The sequence below is a fragment of the Halichoerus grypus genome, chromosome 15 (genome assembly GCF_964656455.1).
Source record: "Halichoerus grypus chromosome 15, mHalGry1.hap1.1, whole genome shotgun sequence".
NCBI lineage: Eukaryota > Metazoa > Chordata > Mammalia > Carnivora > Phocidae > Halichoerus > Halichoerus grypus.
The window spans coordinates 17,414,032-17,437,927 of NC_135726.1; the positions used below are offsets into that span (position 1 = coordinate 17,414,032).

The 23,896-nt window shown below is 52.3% G+C and overlaps 1 protein-coding gene and 1 long non-coding RNA gene across 5 annotated transcripts in view; one reads left to right on the plus strand and one right to left on the minus strand.

The window, feature by feature from the left end:
- SMPD3 (sphingomyelin phosphodiesterase 3) overlaps window positions 1-23,896 on the plus strand; it is an 83,636-nt gene that overhangs the window by 36,787 nt on the left and 22,953 nt on the right. For 3 of the 4 annotated variants that reach the window (XM_078063713.1, XM_036109165.2, XM_078063711.1), the window contains exon 2: window positions 19,013-19,078. The gene's annotated coding sequence lies outside the window, so the exon portion shown is untranslated. Of the gene's footprint in view, window positions 1-16,375; window positions 16,461-17,036; window positions 17,144-19,012; window positions 19,079-23,896 lie in introns of those variants that run through there. The other variant, XM_036109166.2, reaches the window with a different exon arrangement.
- Window positions 1,194-16,374, minus strand: LOC118546455 (uncharacterized). The gene is made up of 4 exons (XR_013444417.1): window positions 16,024-16,374; window positions 6,287-6,536; window positions 1,443-1,683; window positions 1,194-1,287 (listed from the first exon to the last, which is right to left on the minus strand). It is a non-coding gene; the product is annotated as an uncharacterized LOC118546455 (long non-coding RNA).

Sequence of the window (23,896 nt, forward strand, 5' to 3'; positions counted from 1 at the left end):
CACTGGACTGAGGTGGTGCCAGCAAGACAGGCCTGGGCCCAGGAAGAGGGGGACCGGGCTGACCCTCCCTGCGGGTCTGACTATCCGAGGGGCCGCACACAGGCCCGCTCTGCCTGGACGCTGCCCTCCTCCATGGCCACAGGGGCCTTCTGGCCTCCGAGCGGTCCAGCCACATGGTCCGGTCCTGCTGGCTTCTCAAACGTCACACCTTTGGGCCCAACAGTTGCCACCTCCCATTCTGCCACAGGGGCAGTCAGGGATGCCCCCCGATGCCCCACTGAGACAGAACTTGCTGGCATCTGCTGCAGAGCCCGAGCAGCTCCTGACCTGACGTTTTGGGAGCCTTGCTCCTGCCCTCAGCGGTCTTCGCTCTGCCTGGACTCTGCATGGATGACAGGGCCAGGCCCATCGTGCTGCCGGCTCTATTTTACTTACACTGCTTGTAACAGGAGTGTTGGAGCCTTCCTCTGGCTTACATTGTAAGTCCTTCTCCATGCCTGGGAAACTTCTGAATTAAAAAGCAAAAAAACAGGGGCACCTGGGTGGCTCAGTCAGTTAAGCATCTGCCTTTGGCTCAGGTCATGATCCCAGGGTCCTGGGACTGAGCCCAGCATCGGGATCCCTGCTCGGCGGGGTGCCTGCTTCTCCCTCTCCCTCTGCCACTCCTCCTGCTTCTGCTTGCTAGCTCTCTCTCTCTCTGTCAAATAAATAAATAAAATCTTAAAAAAACGAAAAACCCAGGATCTACTCCAGTACAGCCATTGAAGGCGGTAGAGAAACCGGTAAAATGACTCTCCTCCGCTGAACCCTGCTGCAAAGTGAGGATTTGCCGCCAGGAACTCTCTGGGCACTCACAGCTTTCTATGCGTCTCAGGCGTCCAAAGACAGGCTGGTTTACATCCAGTAGCTTCTCCACTGTTTATTCTTCTTTTTTTTTTTAAAGATTTTATTTCTTTATTTATTTGACAGAGAGAGAGACAGCGAGAGAGGGAACACAAGCAGGGGGAGTGGGAGAGGGAGAAGCAGGCTTCCTGCTGAGCAGGGAGCCCGATGCGGGGCTCCATCCCAGGACCCTGGGATCATGACCTGAGCCGAAGGCAGATGCTTAACCATCTGAGCCACCCAGCTTCCCCTCCACTGTTTATTCTTAACCCCTTCGCTTAGAGGTGCCATATTTAGTATATAAAAATATAGGACAATCCTACCCCTGAGGTTGGGGGGGGTGGGCAGTGGTGAGGCCGGGAGACGAATTCATGCGTTATTGGTGCCTGATCCTCAGAGTGGCATCTGGAATGACAACACCAACCATGTTCAGGTTGGTGGGGCGGTCCCAGGTCTGTGGACAACAGGGCCCAACCCCCCAGCTTTCCCCATCCCCCTCTCCCCTGAGCCCTCCCTCCCCAAATAGCACCCATGGAGTCGGCAGTTTGTCATACCCTCACCAGACTTGCTGGGCATTTGTGAGCGCCGGGCATCTTCTGAGTGCTGTCTTCAGTCCTCATGAGCTGGAGTTGGGGGGCAGGGGACTGTCTCTCCAGGGTCTTCACGGTGCTTGATTCCCACAGCACTCAGGCAACAGGCAGGACTCGTCTGGATGCCCCACCTCGCACATAGGGTCGGGGAGGTCATGAGGCTCGCCTGAGTGGGGACTAAGCTCAGCCTTCTCTCCCGTGGGTGTAAAACCTATGTCAAGGACATGAGACTTGGGGGAGAGAGCTGGTGGGCCCTTCAGCGGCCAGGACAGGATAAGAAGCACATAACCACAGTCACAGCAAGCACAGGCTCTGAGCCAGACGCTGTGACAGGACTTTGTGTTGCATTTTATCCTCAGGACACCTTGATCTGGTGTGACTGATATACTATTCAAATCCCCACTTCTGAGAGGAAGAAAAGCAAGGCCCAGAGGGAAAACCTGACTTACCCGCAGCCTCCCTGCTAGGCGGGAGACCCGCTGCTGTGCCCGGAGGCAGCGCCCCTGCTCAGAGCTCCACATTTCAGACGATACGGCCCCCAGCACAGACCCAGCATGGCTGGGACAGGAGGGACCCAAACACCCTGCCTTTGCCACGAGCAATGTCTTGCTTGCAGATGCTTCCCCCCTCCTGAGGGCTTGATGTCCAGGCAACGGCCGTCAGTCCTCCCCCGCTGCACCCTTCCCCTCTGCCAGCATCTCAGACTTCAGGAGCCTCCAGAGACCCTGCCTGCCTGAGCCCAGGACTTCATTTCTCAGGAAAGGCATTCCCTGCTGGGACCAAAATGAGCCCTCTAGGGATTTTTTCAAACAAAATGGTGAAACACAAAGGATCTTTAGAGCAGCACAGGAATCCGCACTGAGTAATTGAGGATGAAAGGCGACTGCAGACCAACTGTAAAATGCAGTGCCTGCTGGAATCCCCCCCCCCCAAAGCCTGCTGGGAGGACCGCTAGAGACTGGTCAGCATTGTTACTGAGGGCCCCTCCCCCTCCAGGCCCCCTCCCACCATCTACCTACTGGCGAGGAGGTGGGGGCCTTGTGAGACCTGACACAAGTCTGCCTAAGCAGAGCCCTTCGGTGAGCACGCCATCATAGGGGCCACGGCAGACCCTTCTAGAATGAAGTCCAATAACACAACTGTATCAACTCTTCTAATGCTTCATAACCTCCCCTCTGCCTCTGGGCAGGTCCATCCAGAATTTCTTCACGGCAAAAGCAGAAAACTGGAAGATTCGATTGTTGTCACTGAGAGTTGCGAAAATGCTCCCACTACGTTGCAAAAGGTGTTTGTCATTTTACGAATACGTTTCCCATTTTTGGTTTGTGAGCTGTTATTATCCAACGCTGAGTGGCTACTAGCAGCAGACATACCCAGGGGGTGCTGGGAATGGGTCCTTGCCCGCCCGGAGTTCTCAACCCAGGGGAGACAAAGCCACGTTTGAGCTCTTTATGTGCAAAATGTACCAGGTGCTGTCTAGGCAGAGCGGAGAAATCGAACACAGCCTCTTCCTGAGGACAGGCCAGACACGCTGAATGCCTGCGTCCTGGTCCGGAGTGACTCATTCAGCAATGAACTGATCGAATCAGAGCTTATTCCAGGTTTCACCCAGATCTTAGTGGGCGTGTCTGTCATTGTTGCCCAAGCTTTGCCTCTCACAAAAAAAATGTCAAAATCCACCTTTCCCTTCTAAATGTTTAAAAAATATCCCATTTCCCCAAAAGTTTCCTCTGCCTCTCTTGCTTTTTTTTATAAATTCATGACTGATTAGTCAAGAATTGACATAGTTGGTCCATTTCAGTAGTCGAACCTATGTCATTGATTATGTTGCCCTTCTGACCTTGGATTCCAGGAAGCTCAGAGCCAAATGTAGACCTTGGTCACAGAAATGAGGATAGCCATTACAGTTAACAAAACTTGTATTCTCTTTTCTTATTGAGTTCTGATTTCCCATTTCAATTTTAATAACCCCACTGTCGTATCTTTTGTTAAAAACCTCTACAAATCCTTTTTTGATAAGAGGAAAGAATAAATGAAGTCAATTTTTAGAAAGGAATGCTCTCAAAATATTCTTGCGAGAGAGGTTATTGATCATTTAAATTATCCTTTTCCAAGGAAGATAGCCTTAATTTACGCCTATGAGCAGGGTTCTCCGCACTGCCACGATGCTCAGACATGAATTTGGTAAATTGATGGGGACAGTTCTCATTGCCTATGGTCTGCTTTCCCTTAAATGCCCTTAGCAACCTATGTGCAAATCAATGTATCTTGCCAAGATACATTTACGGTTAAGCAATAATTATAATGTGCCTGGACCTGCACCTCAAACCTTTCACCTCAAGCAGGATCCATGTCCCTTTGATCTCCTCCTGATCAAGCTTCTGCCCCAGAACGGGCCCTCACACTCCCAATTTCGCTGAGAAGTAATTTGAAGACCACATTAAGGAGCAAACAGCCTGGAACACCCATCTGATTTTAGAAGATTCTCTCAGGCGAGCATTAAATCCTCAGTCTCCGCCACCCCACCCCCTGCCCTGATGTGCGGCTGCGACCGACTAGCTGATTGTGTTCTGCAAATGTTTGTAAATTTCAGAGGCCGTGTCTCCTCCTCCGCACTAGGGTGAGCTTCCACCCGCCCTGAAACTGTGTTTTCTGAGTCTTTTGTGTCTCCTAATGGTGCCTGGAACATTTTGCACATGATAAGGAACTCAAATAAAATGAACAATAAGCGTCCCCAACCAGCTAGAGCTTTTTATGAGGCTCTCAATGAAAACACTGAACCGCATCAACGTCTGATCAAGGCAAACATCTGGAGATGCCAGTGGCAGATGCCCAATTATGCTGAGGCTGATGAATGGGCACGGAGTTCTTTGGGGCTCGGCAGCATCACTCAGCTGGGCCCGCTGCTACTTAGGCGACAGGCTTCCCCCTCCCGGCGTCCCATGCTGGTCTGCAGGGGGCTGGGAATGCTTGCAATCCACCGACCAGCCCAAGCGCCCCCAGATACCCACCACCACGGGTCTGTTGCCCTGTCCCTGAGGAAGAGGAGGGCCAGGTTAAATGCACTTTCCCATTCACTTTTCCATTTCACAGAGAATATCTTATTTTCTCTACAAAAGTCTTAATTATACCATAGGTACCATCAAATGGCACTAAGTGATAACTAGATGTTCAAGACGTTGACATGTATATTTTTCAAGTAGCTCCGTGATTTATTATCTAATTTAGGTAAACGGCAAATAGTGCTATCATAATAGCCCCTTTTTCTTCTGGTTTCCGCCTCATTGTCTCTGGGTATAGAGTAAGAGATGAATCATCAAACAAGCCCCCTGGGAAGAATGACAGGCTGGCTAAGAGCATAGACCCTCACAACACAGCCATGGGGCTGCAGATGCCAGCCTTGCGGCTGACCAAGGGCAAAAGCGGTGACCTCTGAGGCCTTCTCAGACTAGGACTGGGTTGAGAATTGAGTGAGATAAGGCTCGTGGCACTGCGTGTGGCGCTTCGTTGTACCCCAAGCCGCCACGTTCATCCGAGTGTAGCTGGGTTCGCGATGGGAACGGACCATAAGACCTCCCAGACAGAATGATTCCGAGCGTCTCCTTTAATGAAGCCTGGCCAGGCAGCCGGGGCCAGGCAGCCGGCAGGTGTGGGAGCCGTGCCGGCCAGGCCAGCAGGACAAGAAGATGCAGGGCAGCCGTTGAGTCCTAAGGCTGTGACCCCAAACCCTCATCATAGCGCCTGTCTTGGGGGAAGAAACCTTCCTGTCTGCTCCCAAAAGCTAGAGAGTAAACAAATGATAAATCCCCAAAGTTAAAAACCAAACCAGCAGAAGAGGGAAATCCCATTTTCTGAAAGTTACCACATATCTGGCTAAAAGCCAGGTTCTACCCCAGCTTCGCCCACGGGGCCCAGCAAGTCCGCACTCATGTGACTGGGGTGACAGAGAGGAAACTCACAGTTTCCCCGCTTCTAGTGTTGCCAAGAACAGGGTCTCCCACAAGGTTCCAGGTCCCAATCAAGTGCCAGTGACTTTTTGTTTCTAATTTGGGTGGACAGCTTTCTTTTCTACGTTATATTCTTGGAAACATCGTTTCTCGCCGTCATGATACCCCCAGGTTCTGTACTGGGCTGAGCTGCAGACACACCAGCTTCCGGGAGCTTGTGCCTCAGTGGCGGGTGGGCCAGGGACACAGGGGACTCCTCTCCTCCTCCTCCTTGAGAGACCCCGACCTGACCCTGCAGTCCTGCTACCAAAAGCCCTTTGCCAGACCCTCCTCATGCACCACCCCCTGCACACCCATCCTTGCGTTTCCCAAGCTGTGGTCACGAGGATTCCAAGAGAAAACAGAGAAACCAGGCCAGGGCGGGTAACATGCCCACCACCCCAGCCATGCTGACTCCTGCCAGCCAGGACTGGTGCTCCCTGCGAAATCAAGTGCATGGGCTTTCCAACAGCTCTGCTCCTCAAAGCCCATGGCCCCTCTGACTCCCGTGTAACTCTTCTCGTCTAAGGACGGGAGTCTTCCCTCCTCCCTTACAGGAAGATCCGGTGGAGTATTCTCCAGGACGTGATGCCCAGCCCCGGTTTTGAAATGAGCCTGGGGTGAATTATCGCACAAGTGATCAGACATCAGCAAATCCGTTCTAATTCACTCCCTTTAAAACTTTTGTTTTCTATTAGGATTAGCTTAAAAAAGAATTTAATCACACCAAATCCACTTCCAAAATGGTTACAAAGCCTAAGATCAAGAGTGATGATCAGAAGAAAAGACTAAACCCCTGGTGTTGAGAATTCAGGTTTGGTACTTAACTGATCAAACCAGCCTTCCTGACCCCGAGGAGCAGCCTTCCTCCAGGCTGGGGGTGCTGTCTTCGGTGTTCTCAAGCACAAATGAAGACAGGTAGAGGTGAGAGCAGGACACTTTTCTTTACACGGAGATCAGTTCTGAGGTGCAGCAAATTTGCCCTGGTGTCTATTGCGAGCCAGGTGCTGTTCTGGGTGTCGCGGATCCAACAGTGAACAAAACAGACAGGAGTAGTGCCTTCGTGGAGCTTTACCTTCTAGTGGAGGAAGGAAGACAACATGGAAATGCATCCTGGGTTAGATGGTGATACTTTGGAAAGAAACGTGGAGCAGGGTAAGAGCATAGAGGGTGATGGAACGGGGCATTAGTGTGCACATGGTGGCACAGGCGATTCCGAGGGGGTGGCATCTGAGCAGGGACCTGAAGACAGTGAAGAAGGGGGACATCTGCGGGCAGGGTGTGACAGTGGGAGCCATGACCTGGGGCCAGAGGTAGGCGGGCACCGTGTGTGCAGCACCCTGATCCAGCATCTACAAATCCACTCTCCAGCTCATCATCGTACGGGAGCCAAGCCTCCTCACCAGCAAGTCAGCAGAGTGTGTCTCTGCCCGAAGAGCCATTCTTGCCCTTCTCAGCAGCTTCTTGGAAGCCTCCTAACTCAGCACTCATTGGCTTCCCAGGAGAATGATGTTCCAATTTAGGGTTGCATTCCCAAGTGAGATACCAGTGTCCAATCAGGAAAGATTCTAGCCGGCCATTGCCTTAAACACTCCGTCGTGGCACCCACGGTGCTACATAACCAATCAGACCATTAGAAGGACCCCCCATATCTGCCACCAGCATAAACCTGTCCACTGACCTCATGAGGGCCCTGCTCTGCGGGGCTCCTACAGCTGGTGTCTAGATGAAAAGCCCGACCGAGTCATGATTCTGGCCTAAAGCTTGTCCGCAGACTATGACAAATGTACTCTCCAGAGTCAATCCCAGGCTCAGACCTAGCACCTGCATTCAGCCCTCTTCCTGGAACTGGTATGTCTCACACCATCCCCATTTTCCAGGAGAGAGAAATGAGGTCTACCTGGAGAGGTGGGCTGCCTTATCACTCAGGGTTCAATCAAGGAGGCAGAACCACTGTAAGTGTGATGGAATAAGGAATTTATTTTAAGAGTTAGACCTTAGGGACGCCTGGGTGGCTCAGTCGGTTAAGCGTCTGCCTTTGGCTCAGGTCATGATCCCAGGGTCCTGGGATCGAGTCCCACATCAGGCTCCTTGCTTGGCAGAGAGCCTGCTTCTCCCTCTACCTGCTCTGCCTGCACTCCCCCTGCTTGTGCTCTCCATCTCTGACAAAAAAATAAATAAAATCTCTTTAAAAAAAAATAATACAATAAGAGTTAGACCTTAACAATTGTGAGAGGAGCTGGGGGAGCAAGAGCCCAAGAGGGGACGTGGTGGATCCGAGGACGGTCACTAGCCAGCCCTAGTGTGGGTGAAGGGGTGTGGAGGCTTGCACAGAGGTCTGGCAGGCAGGCCCACATAGCGAAGGGAGGCTGGGGGAGGGGCCTATGGAACATCGTTGGCTCTCGGCGCCACTGCCTCTGTAAGTTTGTGGAAAAGGGTTCTGGTGTGGGCCTGGGATTGCTGTTGGTCAACTCAGCTGGCATGTGGGAAGGAGGCCGGGACAGAATGTTCCATCGAATGCAAAAGTGACACATGCAGTCGCAATCACCCAAAATTCTGATTATTATTTTAGCCCTATGTGACTCCCAAACCACCAGTCAGAAGAGAGTCTGTCCCACTCAGAGCTGGCCAGAAGTTTGCCATGTACTTGAGCTCTGTAGCTGAGAGTTTTCGGATTCTCAGGCACAGAAGGGGCAGGAATGGCCAGCCCCGCCCACTGGCTATTTGCCCAGCTTCAGTTTTGGACAAGGAGGTGTTCCGGGTGTCTAGGCACCTTTGTCAGGACTTGAAGGATGAAGCATAGTGGGATGAGGCTGAGGCATGCACGTGGCCAGTCTGAAAGATGCCCCTGTCTGTGTCTGGAACACATGAGTGAATGTACCTAATAATGGACAGTACTAGAAAAGTTCGTCTCTCCCACTTAATCTTTTTAAAACTATCAGCAAATGGGTTCCTCTTGTCTGAGTCTAATCCAACCACCACTGTTGTCTAACTCACTGGACCAGCTTCTGTATCTTGATAAATGTTACTTTAGAGCCACCCTATTGAATTAGGAGCTGCTTATATCTGATTTACCCTGTAACAGGGTTAGGTCCATTTCCTAGGATGTAGCAGAAGGGCCTGATGGTCACCAAGCTGATCCATAATTACCTCTTAAAATTATAGTCCGAATGGGTCATGTCAACAAGGTCCCCCAACTAAGGGGGCACCCCAGTCGAGCTGGGCAGGATTTGATAAGCAGCACCACAGCAGAACCCACGACACCCTCCCCCAGGGCCACATCGCATGTATTTGAGGGTCCCCCTTCCAGAGGCCACTTGCCAAAGGTGAGAAGTGGGACCAGAAGGCTCTGTGGCAGGGTGGACTGAGAAGAGCTCTGGTTTCAGAGTCCGACGGAGCCGGGTTCCAATCCCACCTCCTCCGTGGTGGTCTTGGGCAGCACACTTCCCCTCTCTGAGCCTCAGTCGCCTCATCTGTAAAATAGTAACAATAGTAGCTACTCTGTATGCTGTCGTGTGGAGAAGAGTGATGACATCAGGAACTTGGCCTCAGCCCCACAGAGTCAGGAGCTTTGGGGTATCATGGGCATCGCTGACATACCCCATTTGTAATCAGGTGCTTTTCTCTGGACAAGGTTACTACCGAAGCCAGGTCAGTGCCTGGCTGCTGGCTGAGTCCTCAATCAATGAGGTCAGGCGATGAAAAGCTGAGAGTATGGGCAAGAAGCAGCTGATTGGGTGCCAAGTCCTCCAGGAGAATAGGGACCACCACCCATCCCCACATCGTAGTCAGTTGCCTCTGGGGGAGCCTGGGCCTGCAAGGTCCTTCTGTGTGGGTGTCCCCAAGATGGGATGGATGGCACTTAGCTCTTCCACCCTATGGGACTGGAAGTGATCCCCTCAGTCCCACTCCCCTCCATCCCAGGGACGGGTGACCAGACATGCAGTGGGGCATCAGGCCAGGGGGCAGTGGGAGGAGGATGGCGGCCCCTCCTGCCTAACCCCGCACCTCCACCCTGAACCCTGGGTAGGAGTAGCAGAGGGCCCAAGTCCCCATCTGGGGAAAGCAGGGCCTCCCCCTGCAGCCTAGCCAGGCCTGAGTTTGAATCCTAAAGTGACCTCCCTCACCCCCACCCAGAGGGGCAGTTTTCTTCCTTCAGTGTTTGAAAGAGAGTCCCAGAGCCTCAAGGTGTGGGGAGAGGCTCTGTGGCCTGAGGAGGCCTGGAGAGTCTGCTCTCCTCGAGCAGAGCCAACCGCTACAGCCTCCGTGTTTAAAAACGAGTGAATCAACAGAGGGACTGTTCATCAATATTTTAAAAGAGAACTGTAGTTAGAGGTTGGTGAACCCCCACAGCTCCTGGCCACAATGTCAAAGGCTTCCTTGACCTGGAGCCGGGAACAGAATGAAAAGCCACCACAGACACGGTCGGCCATGGCGTGTTCGGCCGCAAATCCCGCTTGCCAGGCGCTCCCCACCGAGGCTCATCAAAGATTCTGTGGCCAATAGAAGTAGCATTTCACATGCGTCCACATTCTTTCATTCCTAGGTGGTTTTTCTTTCTAAACTTGGGACTATGGGCGTTCTATTTTAAGAACATTAATTACTGTCCAACTTTCATGTACTAATGTGAACAAAAAAAAAACCCAACTTTGAACTGAGGAAAGGAAACAAAAGTAATTTATGGGATAATTTTGTGTTCACATCCCTTAAGGTTGCCTGAGAACACTTGTCTAATGCATTTATTTCTGGTCAAAAGAAGTGAATGGCTAGCTTTTTGGCGGTTTCTGGAGAACGAAGGGAGGGCTGGCCACCTCAGGCCAGGAGCCCCCCTCGGGGCTCAAATAGGTAGTGTGAGGAAGGTAAAAATAGAGTGAGGGATCCAGCACCAGCTTCGACACATGGTTTTCTCATCCGGGCACTGCCACGTAGGGCCCTCCTTCTCCAGCTATTCTAAGTGAAAAAGGAAAAAAGTAAGAGTATCTGAGAACTAAATAAAAACAGTGCTATATTTTAGCCACCTTTTCTGCATTCTCCCGCCTTCTCCCAAGTGTTCACTTTGGCTCCTCTTTCCTCACCAAGCCAAAAATGGGATGAGTCCCATGGTTCTGTCCTTGACCCCCCGTTGTCCTCCCCCTGCCCTCATTCACAGCCGTGGCTTCGGCACGGCGTCCACGTGGCCAAAGCTCAGGCATGTTCCAAGCAACTACCTGCCTCTTGGACAGTCCTTCTCCTCTGGCCCCCAACTTCCCAGAACAGGATCTGACATCTCCCTTTGGAGGGGTGCATTTGGGGCACATTCCTCCCTGCAGCTGTCATTCCTCACAGCCTTGTCTATATGCTGGTGGCCAGGACTGTCAGACACGTGACCTGGTCCCAGCCCCCTCAGAGGCAGGGAGGGGAGCAATGGGCGCTCCCTATGGGATTCTCTAATAGTAAACGGGAGGGGAGATTGGGAAGGCTTCCCTCAGGCCAGGGGGCAAGTGGTGGGGGGTTCCAGCGTGAGGGGACAGTGTGAGGAAAGGCCTGCCTTGAAAGAGACCAGGACCGCAGGAGGAGAAAGGAGAGCTCTGGAGACACGAGCCGGGTGGATAAGATTGGCGAGGCATGACACAGGAGAGGAGGATGGACCCAGGGCACGGGTTTTATCTGGGGGGTGTTTTCAGCTGAGAGGGTACTCGGGTTTGCAAATAGAAAGCAGACTCTGGCTTCTGTGTGGAGAATGAATGGTGGAGGTAAGGCTGAAGGACCCAATGAGAGATGATGGCGCTCGGCCAGAGTGTCCCCCTGACACCCGGAGACCCCCAACAATAGCTCTGCCTGGCTCCTGCTGGCTTACCCCCTCCCAGCACCCCCAGCTCTCTGCCCAGACAGACGTCCAAGAGAACAACCCTCACGCTCAGGTGTAAGGACAAACAGTGGCACCATCCACCTCAAATCCCTCTGGGACACAGGAGGGTGGCAGCAAAGAGGGGAGGGTGATGGCTATCAGCCTTCCCAGACCTCTGGGGGGGTTCCTCCCCTGCCTGTCGGTGCCTTCTGAGCATTAGGGAGCCCTGTGGGGTCAAAACTCAAGCCAGGATGGGGCCGTGGATGAGTCGTACTCCGAGTCTAGGCTCTGCCACTCTAGCTATGTGATGGCAGAGTCTCCCTTTATACAAGGCAGCCTAACTGATGCACTAGTTCAAACGATCGGGAAGTTTCCTCAAAGCTCCTGCTGTACCACCTGGTACATACAGAGGGAACTGGACGCTCTGGTGACCGACACTCTGGCCTGGCTAGAAGCCACTGTATTAATCCAACCTCGGCTCCCTGAGGGCCTTTCAGGGACTGGACTCTGTGCTCAGTGCTCAGGAGGCTCTAGGCTACCAGTCCGATGCCCGGTGGGTGTGCGATTGAAGGATGGGGGCCGGCAGCTGCAGAGTTGAGCCGTAGAGGATGGGTGCCAGGTGCACCAACAGGGGGTATCCCAGACACTGGGGACAGCATGTACAAAGGCACGCAGGCGTGAAAGAGCGTGCAGTGTTCCAGGAAAGATGAAAGCTAGAGGTCGGGGCCATCAGAACCAATCACTGGGAGGGACGGGGAGCAGAAATGAGGCAGAGGAAGGCTGGACCCCATCACCAAAGGTCCCCACACCAGGCTAGGTAGAGGGATTTGTTCTTTGCGCAGAGGGAGATCTGGACGTTCTGGACAGAAGGGGCAGAGTGAACTCAGAGCGGCTCATGCTGGGGACCTGAGCTGGGATCTGGGCTGGGACCCGAGCATGGTGGACGGCCCACAGGCAGGCAAAGAGTGAGGAGGCCCGAGGAGGGAAGGAAGAGGAGGAGCAGGGACCGGAAATGGACTGCAGAGCTGGGAGTGACTGGCCTTGACTCTGGATGGGACAGGTTGAGGGCTGATGGAAGGGCCAAGGACAGAGCCTCTGCCCACTGACCAACTGATGGGGGCTGGGCCCACTGAGGCTTCCTGGGGACCAAACTCCACCCTCTGCCTTCCCTCCATGGGTTTTAGTCCCCCTCTGTCTTTCTCTCTTCTTTAACTGCCACCAATAGAAAACCAAATGCTTTTTAATTGTTTCATATAGTTCCTAGTTTTTCATCTAAAAAAAATGAGTAAGTGGAATGTTTTCTATTTTCTTCTCAAATAGAAAAGCAAGGTTACCTGTACATGGTCTCTCATGTGTATGAACGTCTAGATTCTCATTTTCCCTTGGTACATTAAAAAAAAAAAAAAGAAAGAAAGCCATTTCAGGCATCAGGATGAGATTTGGCAATACCCCTTTGGTGCCCAGCGAGCCCCTCATGCCCTTCCCCCTCTCACTGCCCCCCCCCCCCCCACCGCCCCGAGAGCTTCAGCCTGGGCAGCACATCCCAGGCTCATCATACAGGGGCTCGAGTAAGACCCAGACATGGCAGCTCATCATCTGTGGGGTCCGCAGATCTTCTCTCCAAGCCAGGGGCAAAACCCCAGGACGATGACATTCTGATAAAGTTTTAAAAAACGATTTCACTTTGCAAGACAAATAGCTAATAAAATAGATTCTTTTTTGGTAACCACCCATACACCAATCAATCTGTCACTCGGAAAACTGTTTCCTGAGAGGTGTGAAATGAGGCCACTGTGGAGTTCTGTGGGAACAGAGAGACCCCGAGAAGCCTTCCACTCCCAGATTACACTTGCCACCCCAAAACAGGGAAGCTATCTGATTCAGAGCACAGGAAATACACATCCGATTAGTTGCTCAATCAATACCAACTTTTGAAAGACCAGCAGGAGGTGGCTGTCCCACTGTTTACATGCAGCCTGCCCACACTGTCACGTGTCTCTTGCCTCTGTCTCTTTCCAATTCCATCCCTATTGGGAAATAATTTTAAGTAGGTGTTCCCCACCTGGGGGGCTTGTAGAGTGAGTCACACCAAGGGGGCCTCTTCTGTGCCACAGACTTTCAAGTAAGAACTTAAAACAAAGGGTCATTTCAACACCACCAACAGAAGTCAAAAGGAGAAGCCTTGGTCATAAGACACGACCCCTCTGTGCCCACTGAGGGCACCATCAGAATACGGAGACCCTCACCCCCTGCATGTTCTCTTTGTGTCTCTGCTTGGCTGCTACTTGCTTTTTCTACCTTTTTTCCCCTTAGCTCTAATTCTCTCAGTGCTTTAAAAAAAAAAAAAAAAAAAGTCTATTATATTGTACATAGAACACAGTTTAAATCTTTTTTGGAACAAGATGGAATAAATCTTAGTTAACCAGAACCTCCCTCAAAGCAGCTCTAAGTGCAGAATTCTGCTGTACCAGACCTATAGGAGCAGTGGGCTCCCACAGAACTGCAGCATCTGCACACAGTGGGCCTTCAATACATGTCACCTTGTTTGCTTTTTAAATGATGGAATCTGAAAGGCCCCAGGAACAAAGAAGATGAACTGGGTAATAACTACTGTGAAAGAAATGTGACAAAAAACAATACTAACAGGAACAGATCAGAACCCCCACTCACCCTACCCCCGCCAAAAAACCTGTAATTCCATGGTGGAAACTATAAAAGAATTGAAACACGTCCAGAAGTAGAAGTCGGGATAACTGAAACAATAGAGCAAAGAAAGAGGTGCTGTTGAGGGTAAAGTAAGACATCAAACCAGAAATGCAGACAAAGAAGACAATCAGAGGTACAAATAACCCTTTTGGAAATGAGAGACAGTGTCACAGCCCTAGAGTAGGTGAGAGAAAGATAAACGGGGTGAGGCACACGATGAGGGAAACGTCAGCAAAGAAACAATACAAGAAAAATTTCGAGAGATGAAAAAAACAGCTCAGCCTAGAAATAAAGAACGCACACTGTGCCTTTCAAGTTTAACTCTGAGAGAAAGAAATCAGTATTTGCTAGTTACAATCTGGAATGATAAATGATCTGGCAAGCTGAAGGGAGATATGTTCTTTTGAAATTAGATAAGAATGACAAGAGGACTGACATCACAAATAGTGAAGACAAGATGAATCTCAGGAAGAAATGTGCCATTCGAACCACACCTGAGTGCCCTAACCGCATGGCAGTTATGCTCCTAAGTAAGACTCGCTCTAAGTAGTAGAAAACAGACTCATTAAAAAAATGGGGGGGAATTTGTACACAATTATACTTAAAAAGAGAGAGGGAATGTCTGACTTTTTACAAAAATATGAAAGACAAAATCTGATATAACAAGACACTGGAATTAGAATGGATTAGTTGAAAAAGAAAGAGTAAGTGATCTGACAAAATTCAGCCACTCCTAAGATTTAACCTACACTCTAATAATTCCCAAATCCTGCTCCAGCCGAGACTTCTCTGCTGAGTTGTGGGTCTGAATATCCCACTGCCACCTGGACACATCCATGCAAATGTCCCTCCACACCACAACCCTCCCTTAACCCACCCCACCCCTGGCCAGTGAGCGACTTTAGGCCCCATTCAGTTGCCTGAACTGGAGGTCCTTTTCCACGCTCCCCATGCTCAATCCCATCCACTTGTGTTAGTCTGCTGGGCCTGCCATAACAAAAGATCAGACCGGGTGGCTTAACCAACAGAAATGCATTTTCTCCCAATTCTGGAGGCCAGAAGCCCAAGATCAAGGTTCTGGCTGATTGGGTCTCTGGTAAGAGCTCTCTTCCTGGCTTTGCAGTCCTCACATGGCCTTTCCTGATGCATGTATAAAGCCATGGGAGTCTCAGATGTCTTTTTTAAAAGGACACTAATCCAATTGGATCATGGTCTCACCCTTATGACCTCATTTCACCTTAATTACTTCCTTAGAGGCCCCATCTCAAATACAGCCACATTGGGGGTTAGGGCTATAATATATGCATTTAGTGGGGGGAAGGTCCTTTCACCAGCCATCCCTAGCAGTGACTTTGAGATACTTCTGTACCCCGCCAATAAGGTCTCAACCAAATGCACACACAGGCCTCTGAGTATGCCTGTCCAGCCATGCCTCTCCCTTTGCCTTGGTATTGGAGATTTAGGGGTAACTCCTTCCCCAGAGTTCAGTCAAGACCTTTCCCCAAGGCCAGCAACTGCTTCTCACCCTCACCCCAAGGGGCTTCCAGCAACCCAACCTAGTCTCAGGTCTGCATGACGTCTGACCCTGACACTCAGCTACAGGGCTCTGTGACTTTACGTACGTTTCTAAACATCTCTGGCCTTGAACCTTGTTGACGGAACCTGGCCCCTGCATTCCAATGTGGATAAATAAATCAACCTTCTAGGTGCCAGGCCCTTTGCACACATTATTTCTGGACCTATGAAGTCAGAAAGAAAGTAGAAACTGGGGCACCTGGGTGGCTCAGTTGTTAAGCGTCTGCCTTCGGCTCAGTTCATGATCCCAGGGTCCTGGGATCGAGCCCCGCATCGGACTCTCTGCTAGGCAGGAAGCCTGCTTCTCCCTCTCCCACTCCCCCCTGCTTGTGTTCCCTCTCTTGCTGTCTCTCTGTCAAATAAATAAATAAAATCTTTAAAACAAAAAAAAAAAAGAAAAGAAAAGAAAGTAGAAACTGAGGCTTGGGGAGATGCCCTGCCTGAGGCCACTACTTACTGGTTTAGGGAGCAGGTCCATCCAGCTCCACAGCTGGTTCTGCTGACTGGGCTGTGTCTCAGGGGAGGTAGAGGCATCCAGGAACCTGGACCAAGCATCCAGGGACATGGTGTCACTTAGAGCTGCACGTCCATCAGAGGTCACCCCAGGTGCTGGTCTGCGGTCTCTGGGCCTGTGGGCTTGAGGCTCCTGGTGGACAAGCAGGCAGGCGTGCTCAGGACCACTGCTGGATCTGTAGACACTGCTTTGCTGTGCTGGGTAAACAGCCCACTTTCCATGCCCGCCCCCCAGGCCCGCCCTGCCCTACTGTCTATTTAAGCAAGAGGCCCTGACTCCACTCGGCCCAGGCACCACCAGCTTCCGGAGCTAGGAGAGCAGCCCTGCAGGCCTCGCTCACTCGGGGATGAAAGGTCCTTCTGTTTCACCATTTCCTACCGGTGCGTTTTGAATGATGATGCTGAGCTGGGTTGTAGCGGGAGCTGATTCTGCCGGCCTATGAGTGTATTGAGATGTGTAGCAGGCCCGAGGGAGGCTCTGATTGAATTTTTCCCATTTCTAATCCCTGACTTGATGTGATCTTATTTTCAAAGAGGGAGAAAGCCTGTAGTTGTGAAAGGACAGAGGAGAGCGTATTTCAAAACAATGTCTGGCTGAGAATATCAATGATCTAATGAGTTTTTCTTTTGAGGAAAAAAAAAAAGTCCTATAATTTCAAGGTTGTAGAGATCCCATTTCCTCTCAGGAACCCCTCCCTAAATAGTCAGTTCCTGTCATTTAATTCTATCTTGAAAAAAATGTGCAGAGAATTTTTTAGAAGAGTTTGGTAGGGGAGAGAGGTTGTGAAGCTGGAGGGGGACAGTTTGGGGAAGGTCTGAGGACAAAGGGCCTCCTTGAGAAAGTTCTCATTGAGAGATGAGGAGTGAGCTCCTCCCCACTCCAGGGTGGTGGGGCCTGAGAGTCACATAGGCTGGGATGGCTCAGGAGAGGCCTGCCTCCTTCGTATCCACTTCTAGATGTTTGTCAGCCTGTGGCCTAGGGCCAGGTCGGCCCATGAAGACGGTGAAGGACAGAGGTGCATGCAGGTCATCAGCCAACGAGGGTGAAGAGGCAGACATCCCAGGTACAGGGGACAGGACCTCCCCTGGAGGCCAGAACAGCAGGCCCCCTCTGACCTCCTGGCAGGTTGGACTCCCCAGGCTATGGGTGGGGAAGGATGCCTATCCGGTGGTTAACTCAGAGGAAACAAGTTAGGGTGTCCACGTGGAAAAAGGGTCCCCAGGGGAACACAGATCCTAGGGACTGTGGCTTCCTTCTTCCCACCCTAATGTGGCAACATCAAGTACCCATGCTCATTTGGTCCTGGTCACAGCTGCGCAAGACACTGGAGTGACCCCCTGCGTGACAGGGAAGTGGGCAACTGAGGCTCAGATGGATAGCAGACCTAGGCCTCGAACATGGGTCTCCCTGGAGCTTCTCTATGGGGATTCCTAAGCAAGAGAGAGCCAGTTATTTGCCAAGTGAAGAAACAACATCTTTGGCTTGTGGACCGAGGGCCTGGGACTTAAATTTCAGATTCCTCTGAAACACAGTTTAAGTGATTTGCAAAGTAAGTGTATATAAATGATGGGAGCTGGTCCAGAGGAGAGCGCTGGGGAGTAACCGTTGCCTCGACATGTGATGGTAGTGAAGAGGGTCCTGGCCGTAGGACTGGCTTGAAAAGGTGGAGGGCCAAGGAGCGCTGCACAGAGCCCGGCGGGGTGGGTGTTGAACTTCCAGGGCCTGAGGCCAAGGGGCCGGGCCTCGAGCCAAGGATAAGGCTGTAGGGCGCCTGGGTGGCTCAGTCGTTAAGCGTCTGCCTTCGGCTCAGGTCATGATCCTAGGGTCCTGGAATCGAGTCCCACATCGGGCTCCCTGCTCAGCGGGAAGCCTGCCTCTCCCACTCCCCCTGCTTGTGTTCCCTCTCTCGCTGTGTCTCTCTCTGTCAAATAAATAAATAAAATAAAATAAAATAAAGGATAAGGCGGGAAAGTCGAGAGCGGGACTTGAGGCTGGAAGGCTGGACTAAAGAGCCGAAGGAGCGCCTGAAGCCAGGGGGCGCGGCCAGAGAGCCGCACGGGTCCTGTCCCGGGAGAGGTTAATACTCGAGGCCAGGGGCCAGGTTAGAAGGGGAAGGCGGGGCCAGAGAGCGAGACCCAGCCTACCAGCCCCACTGGGGGGGCGTGTCTGGCGCTGCTGAGGTTCGGACTGAGTCAGCAAGAGATGCAGGGAGCTGGTAGCATCGTGTCCAAGGCCTCTGCTCACACGAGTGTCCTCCCTACCATCCCCTAAGTAGACCCCATTGAGGTCACGAAGTGTCTCTGCTGAGCGTCCCCTAGGCAGCCTACCTTCACCTTTATCTGTTGTGAAAGCCCCCTATTTCTCTCAATGCGGCTTCCTCCTCCCCCCCTTTCCCCGACCCCAGTCCAGGTGGCCGCAGTCCATCTTCTATGACCCGGGTTCAGCTCTCTCCCACCCCCGCGTATCTTGGCGAGGCTGAGATTACACAAAGCTCCTGGGGGAAAGCTCTAATTGTTCTAGCTTCGCCTATCAGATCAAACACAGGCAGGCCCCGAGGCTGGAGCTCTGAATTCGCCTCTCTCCGCCCCCCACCTCACACAACCTCAGCCTGGCCTGGGTCCAGCTGTCCACGTGGAGCTCTCATCCCTCCCACCCGTCAGGCAGAGACCTCCCCACCTGTCAACCCTCCTACCCCCCCAGGCCTGTGCAGGTTTGTCGCACAAACCTCCGCCCCCACCCCCTCTGGCTGCACTTCCTCTGTCCACGGGGACAGCAGGTTCCACACCCTCTCCTTGGCGACGTGGAGGGTGTGGTGCTGCCCCTGGTGCAGGTGGGGCCCCTTGGTCTTTGAACCTGGCTCACCTGTTCTGGGCGGCTGGGCGGCTGTAGGTTGGGTTCTGGACACCTCTGTGAACCGCTCATGTCCTTTCAGGTCCTGACTGCAGTGGTGCCCCCTCTTCAGACGAAGATCAAGAGGGTCCCAGCGGCCCCTCCTCAGGTAAGACAGGGGCTTCTGGAGGGGGAGTGGCGCTCCAGGCCTCCCCTCATAGGCGAATTATTCATGTTTTATATGAAGAGGGGCTCTGTGAAATTGTTTAAGAAAAGGGTCTGCTGTTTGGTTAAAAAGTTTGGAAACACAGCTCTGGGGGGCGTCTGTGCCTACCCAGAACTCCCTCTGGTGGAGAGCAAGGCCAGGGGAGGGGGTGTGTCTCCCCCACCCAAATCTTTGGAGAAAATACAAATTCTTCAATACATAGGGAAGACTTGAGGCAGCACTTCATGAAAGTGAAGGAATACAGTTTAAGTACCTTGGGAAATGTAACCAGATATCATTACCCACTAAACTGTTAAAAAATTTTTTTTAATCGCTTAAAACCCAGAGCTGGTAAGGATGCTATGAAACAAGCACTGTCAAACAACTGGTGGAAAGCAATTTGGGCAGGGGGGTTGCTGACACTTGTAGGTCATCAGGGGTTCCTATTATCTGCCTACTATGTGCCCGACATGGCTAGAGCCAGGCGATGGGATAAAACCCTGAGTGCTTGCAGGGGGATGCGGGCCTCGGAGTTAGAACACGAAACCTGCATTCTCTGGGACTGGAGGCGGGCGGCGGGGGGGTTGGGGTGAGCAGCTCCGAGGCTGCTGGGGCCAATGACAAGAGCAGGGCCCAGGTCTGCAGAGACAATCCATAAAGCCACCTATGACCCTTGCTTCCTTTGCTTTGAGGAATGGAATTTGTCACCATTGCTCAGCCTCCTGTCTCAGTTCTGCTTCTAGCTTAGTAAATCTGAAGCTGTGGGGGGGGCTGGTCCCCCTTCTGGTGTGCATACTGCAACCATGGGCAATAAATGTACAGAAACCACCAGCTGTTGAGAGAAATGACCGTTTCAGCCAGGTCAAAAGTCCTCCCGTTATCTCTGGGGCCATAGAGTAGGTGACTGGCTGGGGCTTGGTGAAGAGATGTCACTGTGACTTTTGAACCCTGAGCCCCCTGCTGAGGCCTCATCCCAGCACACAGATGAGGGCTACGAGGGAACAGCCCCAGCAAAGGCAGGGAGGCCTAGAAGGGTATGGTGGGGAACTGCACAAGGGGCCCTGGGACTTCAGAAGTAGGAGGTGATACAGAGCCATCCTGGAGATCAGGATGCTGGGCCTAGTGTGCCCTTCCCTGCCGGGTGCTTGGGCATCCTCCTGGGGTCAGCAGGGGCCACTGAAGAGTTTAACATGGGAGTAGTATGGTCTACTATGTAGCTTAAAAAGATCCCAATAGCTGCCATGTGGACCAGAGGAGGGGAGGCCAGGTGCCAGGAGACAGGTGGTGGCTGGGCAGTGTCTAGCTGGGACAGGGCGGTGCCTGAGCTGGCTGTAACCGTGGGAATGGATAGGAGGCGTTAAGGAGGCAGAACCAGAGGCTTGTGGAAAGAGGCAGGGTATGGAGGATGTCCAGAGCCTCAGGAACTACTCAGGAGACAGAGCTGGGGGCAGTGGACGAAGAAGTCAGCTATCAGGAGAGACACCTGAGAACAGATGACCCTGAAGGATCAACCAAGGGAGGAGAGAAGAGGCAGAGGAAGGTCAGGGTGGGCAGGGGAGGAGGGGACAACCACGGGCTCAGAGAAGAAGCAGCCCCAGGGGCAGGAAGGGAACCAGAAGGATGGTGGCCCCAGGACCAAGGGCAGAGGGCGGCAGGATAGATGAGGATCACGCAGCCGAAGCCTCCTGTTGGGCCTATTTTTAAAGCAAAATCAGGTTGAAACTGCATAGATTCTTTTCTCATTGGTGCTGAACTCTGTTCTGGCAATTTTCTCTCCAAAACTTTACCAAAAAGCCTGGTGAGACCCCCTGTCCACATTCTGTCTAGCGGTGAGGGGGGTGCAGGAAGCCTCAAGCTGGGGGGCGCTGCTTGGACCCTCAGCCAGAGGGTCCCTCAGCCCTCCCAGGGTGCAGGACACAGGCCCGGCCATCGAGGCAGGGCTCCCCCTGCTCTCAGCAGAAGGATTACTCGAGGCTAGGCTGATCTGCGTGGTGTAGGTGGGAAGCTACTCAGACATTCTAAGCATTTAAGTTAAACAAGCCCAGCTCAAGACAAACTGTCAGTGAATGTGTTGGATCCTCCTTTCAGGCCCATTTTCCACAGCTGCTCCTCCCTGGCGTCTCCTCGCCGGCCTCCTGGGACCCGGTGGGTCATTGTGGTCAGGGCGTGGCCCGCCAGGCAGGACTTCCTGAGTGGCTCTGCCTCCCTCAGGCCTGCTCTCAGCCCTCCCAGACTCTCTACTTCATCTCCCTCCCTTGCTCACTGCTCGCTCCACCCACCACCTACCCCCTTCCTGTCTCCTTGCCATCCAGGAGGACACCCCCACACTAAAATATACGCACCTAGAAAGCAAAGGCTCTGCCCCCAGAAATTCCTGGGACCTTGCTGCAAAATACCCCAAGCAGTCACAGTGCTGCATCTGACTCATAGGAGCTGGATGCCAGGCGCCCCCAGCCTCCTAGCCTTACCCCTCGCCAGCCTGGGCATGCACCCCTCAGCCAGCACAACCTGGCAGTGTCTGACCCCCAGCCATTAAGCACAGGCTGTTGCGTCCATCTCGATCTGCACCACCTCAGTGCACTCTTGACACTCCCTCCTGCCTTGTCCCCTGTGGGCCTGGCTTGGTCCCTGGAACCAACCCTGTATACCGATCCTTGGCCGAAATTTCCAGTGCACTCACTTCCCCATGTCTGTGGATTTACTTTGCTACTTCTATCACTAGCAGTGGCCCCTTCTCTGAGCAGAAATGGCTTCCACTAAAAACGAAAAGATTCAGGCTCAGCTCCCCGGATGCCTCGTGGTCCTGTGTGGGAATCAGCTGTCCAGTACATACACTGAGGGGATGGAAAGGAGTGAGCCCCTGACCTAGTCTGGATTTAGGGCAGAGGAACATCATCATTGACATGTAAAATGAAGATCTTTCTTGAAGAGAGTCAGGTCTGGGGAGTCAATCAAGCTATACACCTGGGAAACTGAGGGCTGTTGATCAGTAAGGCTTGTTTTTTGGTAAATGGATTAAAGAAATCAGAAGCCTGGGGTCCCTGGGTGGCATAGTTGGTTAAGCATCCCACTCTTGATTTTGATCTCACAGTTGTGAGATCGAGGGCTGCATCAGCCTCTGTGCTCAGCTTGGAGTCTGCTTGGGATTCTCTCTCCCTCTGCCCCTCCCACTCATGCTCTCTCTCTCAAGTAAATGAAAGAAAGAAAGAAAGAGAAAGAAAAGAAAGAAAGAAATCCGAAGCCTTCCTCTATGGTCAGGCTGGGATGGGTTATGCTGTGGCTTACAATCAGTTTTTTTCTCGCTCATATGACATGTGGGGAGCAGGGTTAGCTGGGGCCCTGCTCCTTGCGTCCTCACCTTGGGACCCAGGCTGATGGAGCAACCACCATCATGAATACTACAGGTAGATGTGCCAAAGGGAGAGAACTCTAGAAGGTCTCACACCTGCTGTTAAGGACTCTGGCCCAGCAGTGACACACACCACTTGCACTCACAGCTAGTGGGCCAGACCAAGCTGGTCACATGATTCTACCCGACCACAAGGGGACCTGGAAGTGCAATCCTGCCTCGTGCCTGGGGGACCAGAGGAAGTGAGGCGAGGGTCCTATCCTAGGCTTGGAGGCAGAGGTAGAGACAAAAAGGGAAACGTCTACCCAGATGTTCACAAAGATAAAGCGTGCTTAGCTTTTAAGTGGTTATCCCTGGATGGAGACAAGTCTCTGTCTATACCGGCATGTCTATACCAGCAATCTGGGGGGACACAGCCTCCATGACCAGCGCCAAGGGTTCTTGTTTCCCTTTTCAGAAGTGCAGGATTTGACAGCCAAGAACAGGTATAGTGACAGCTACCACTACTGGAGGGGCAGGGGTGAGTGGGAGCCCAGAGCCACAGAAGACCCTAGGAAGGCAAGTTTGGTGGCAGCAAAGGGCAGGAACTTGAGGAACTGTAGATCCCCATGATCTCTCCCCCACTGGCCTTTGCTGGGGACAAATGACTCATTCACCATCTTATGCAAATGAAGCTCCCCATCTCACTCCCAGGGGAAGCAGGCTCCAGCAGTCCCCTCTAAGTTATACACTCTGGAGCAGGCTCTAAAATCCCGTGGGCAGGTCAGAGGCCTCCGGAAGCAAGCAGTCCTTGGTTTAGCCTGAGGGGGGGGGGGGTCTCTTCTCTCAGGGGGGAGTGAGTTCTTGCTGGTTCTCTCAGAGCCAAGGGCTCATGCAGTACAGTGTGCAAGGGAGGACCCAAGGAGAGCCTCCGAGAGGGCCCGGGACAAGGGTGAATGAGATCCAGCCCCTGTCCAGAAGGCCCCGCCCTCAGGTCCAGCTGCCCAGGGCCGCGGGGAGGCTTAGTGAGATGCTGACGCCTGATCTTATTTACTCACTCACACCGATTTGCTTTTTAATCTCTGCATAAATTCTCCTCCAGGACTCGGTTTGTTAAATGTTCTTTGCACAGAAAACTTGAGGCTGAAATGTGAAATGATTCCCTCCAGAAGAATTTTAGCAAGTCTGTTCTGTTTTAGGAAGGTTTGTTGTCTTCATCTGTGTTCTCTGGGGCCTTGAAATGCCTACACACCACTCAGTCGGCCAATCCATTCCAGGAGGAAATGCTGTACTTGAAATGCAGCTGAACACTGGGTCTGCAGAAATCCTACCATTTGTGTGGACTTGTATTTAAAGTTCTACTCCCACAGAAAGTATGTTGTCATTTCTTCTTAAGCAAAGGATGTTCTGAGCCTTGTTCAGCTCATGAACCATTAACATCAGCCGGGAAGCAG